The following is a 3143-nucleotide window of genomic DNA, read 5'->3' on the forward strand; positions in this document are numbered from 1 at the left end:
GAAGTGGCTTTTAAGTGTGCAGCAAGAGAAAACAGAGGTAGCTAAGAAAAGGCCCCACCAGCCTCAGGTCTCCTGAGCCTGTGGAAGGCCATGGCAAGCTGAGCCCTGACCAGCAGATTTAGCAGCCATGAGAAAGGCCCTAAGTTCCTCAGAAAGAGCCAGGGGTCAGTCCCCGCCCCTTGGAAACCTGGTTTCCTAAGGGGGTACAGGCATCTCTGGGCCCCTGGCTCACTGCTCCAGTGAAAATCCCCTCAATGTCCATTCATTTAATGCCTCCTAGGGAAGCGCGGCTCTCCCTAACAGTCAGGCTAGGGGGCTGAGGCAGTCTGCTTTTTGCTGCAGGGTCCTGGGGGACTGGGGGTGGGCCTGGCCACGGGAAGGGCTCAGTCAGCAGGCTTATCTCCTCGTAGGAGGGTGAGGAAGTGCTGGCCTCCCTCACAGAGCAGGCTGTGTTCATCCCGGCACAGCACGAGACAGGGTGGCCCCAGTGGCTCCTGCTTACTCACCAGGGAGAGGAGTTCGGCCATCAGGACCTTTTCCAGGTGGGCCCGAGGGCCGAGGGGTCTGCAGCTCCTGGGTGCTGTGCACGGCTCCCGCAGCCTGCGGAGACGCTGCCCCGCGATGGCCTGCAGCCCCTCCGGGGTGAGCAGGCAGCGCTACTCCTGCATCCAGTCCTTGGGCTCTGCCGCGAGCTCTTCCCATTCGAAGTCTTAGCAGCAAGCAGGCCTCCTGCAGGCTGCAACTCTGCCTCCACCTCCGCGGCGCTGAGCCTAGAGCCGGGCCAGCTTGAAGTTGTCTGCATTTTCTGCAGGAACTGGGTTTTGGCGGTGGTAGCAGCATCCGCAGAATCACTGGTCTGTGCAGAGCTGAGCTGGGCCCACAGGCTGGGATGCACACGTGCGCAGCCCGCAAACCAGAGAGCAACGTGGTGACTCCAGCCAGCTGGGCTGGGCCACGAGAAGTAGGCAAGGGCCAGGGTAGCGGCCCCAGCCTGCGCCGTCTGGGTCTGCTGAATGTCAGGAGGGGCCTTTGGGGGTCCTGGGGAACTGAGGGGACACTGTCCGTGAAAACGGTGACAGAGCTGACCCACTCTGGGAACTGCTAGGAGAGAATTCAAGGAAAAAGGGGGGAGGAGCCAGCAGTGACTGGTAACCAAGATGTCTGGTGCTGGCTCTGTATCAGGCGCAGCACAAGCACCCGAAAGGCACCACCTTGTTTAAGCCCTACAACACCTCTAGAAGCTGCCACTGTTATTGTCATCTCCACAAGGAAGACAGATGGGGACTTGGAGACACGGAGTGCCTTGCTCAAGGTCTCACAGCTTGAGAGAGGCTGAGCTGGGGGCCTCCGAGGCCGCTGGCTGAGTCTAAGATAACTACAGCCGTCCTAGGGAGGCTGACTCTCCTAACGCGGAGAGTGTCGCCACCCAGCAGAGAAAGCCGAGGGACCCGTGGGAGAAGTCTCACCAGTGGGAAGCCTCAGCCTCCCTGCTCTCCACACTCCCCTGGTCTCCCCTCCCCCTCCCCCAGCCTCACCAGGGATTCCGGGAAGCCGCTTTCCTGAAGGCCTCGGGCCGCTGCAGCACGATCCTGTTGGAGAAGGCGGTGCCCAGGACAGCTCTGTGTCACTCTGGGGGCTGCAGGCCCCACTCCCTACTCAGAGCCCAGCGAGGGATGAGGCTCACCCACTCCTCAGGCAGGGCTTCCAGGGTGACCCCAGGAGCCAGCCCAGTCCAGGTCCCTCCTGGCAGGGAGGAGAGAAAGCAGAGCCCAGGCCTTCGAGAGCTCATGTGGAGCCCCTGGGGCTGGGTGGATAAGTGGATAGGGCACAGGACAGGCCCCAGTGCATCAAACGTGGCACCTTCACAGCCAGCTGTTCCACTCTGTCAGCTTCCGTGCTTGGGCCTCATGGGGTGGCATCCTGGGGCTCCCCTGGCCCGCATCCAGCTCAATGCCCTGCCTTCCCTGTCACCCCAAACCCAGACTCCTGCTGCTGCCTGGGATCTGATCAGGTAGAGACAGTAGTTCCTGCAGTGAGGGTCTGGGAAACGCACCCCTTATCCTTGAGTGTAAAAGCTTCTGGGGCCTGAGGAGCAGCCACCGGGACTATTTGTTGGTCCCTGCGTCCTGCTTCCAGCTTGGTGGCTCCGGCCCCTTCCCCATACAGGCCTGATCCCCCACTGACAGAAGCCTGCACTCAGGGAGGTCCTTGGCAGGCACCCTGGTTTGGTGGATGCCCCTGGGGGCTTTTGTCTCTGATGCACGGCTGCCAGCCCTGCGTGAGGTGCTGAGCGGGGCAGAGGCTCTGGTGGCAGGGGAAGCAGCTATGGACGCAGACTTCAGGCTGGGGGCCTTGCCCTTGTCGCCTTCTCCAGCCTTTGAGATGCCTTTTTGCACCCGTACAGCCTTCTCCAGTGCCTGGGTCAGAAGCTCCGGCTCCTTGAGGTCCTGTGGGCTGGGTGTGCATGCTGCAGATGGGGCCTGTTCGTTAGTTTCTGGCCCTGGGCTGGGCTCCGGATCCCGGGTCTCGGCTGGTTCCCAGGCACGCAGCAGCCGCTGGGAGCCTCGCAGGCTCCGCTCCAGCTGCCGCTGTCGCTCGGCGCAGCAGTCCAGGGCGTCATGCAGCTTGGCCACCATCCTGGAAGGGACGCACCCGAGGCTCAGCAGCCTCGGGCTGCGCCGCCTCCCGCCCCCTCCAGGGCGCGAAATCCCCCGGCGCGAGCAGCCGGCAGGGTCCAGTGGTTAAGACTCTGAGCTTCCACTGCAGGGGACATGGGTTCGATCCCTGGTCGGGGAACTAAGATCCCACATGCTGCACAGTGCGCCAAAAAAAAAAAAAAAAAGACATTTTTGGACGTCATGGATATCATCACTAAACTCCTTTCACTAATTTTTCATTGAGACAGTGAGGTTTCGATCTCTCCCCTACTTCGACCTGACTATGGCACCTTGGGCCACCCCTCTGCCTTCAGTATCCTCATCTCTAAAATCCCTGGAGAATTGATCTTGAGCCTAATAACAAGCTACCATTTATTGAGCGCTGTGCTAAGTGCTGCGTTTGTGCCGTCTCATTTAGTCCTTACATGCACACAAGGAAGCACATACTTTCATTAGTTTCATTTTATGGATGGGGACACCGGGCCT

At 60.6% G+C, this 3143-nt stretch overlaps 1 pseudogene across 1 annotated transcript; it reads right to left on the bottom strand.

Annotated features, from left to right (window-relative positions):
- Positions 1-383: 383 nt before the first annotated feature.
- LOC307069592 (tubulin epsilon and delta complex protein 2-like) lies at positions 384-2636 on the bottom strand (annotated as a pseudogene). Its single transcript has 3 exons — positions 2054-2636; positions 1536-1589; positions 384-884 (listed from the first exon to the last, which is right to left on the bottom strand). The product of its transcript is annotated as a tubulin epsilon and delta complex protein 2-like (transcript).
- Between the last annotated feature and the right edge of the window lie 507 nt (positions 2637-3143).

This window comes from Hyperoodon ampullatus, assembly GCF_949752795.1.
Source record: "Hyperoodon ampullatus genome assembly, chromosome: X".
Taxonomy (NCBI): domain Eukaryota; kingdom Metazoa; phylum Chordata; class Mammalia; order Artiodactyla; family Ziphiidae; genus Hyperoodon; species Hyperoodon ampullatus.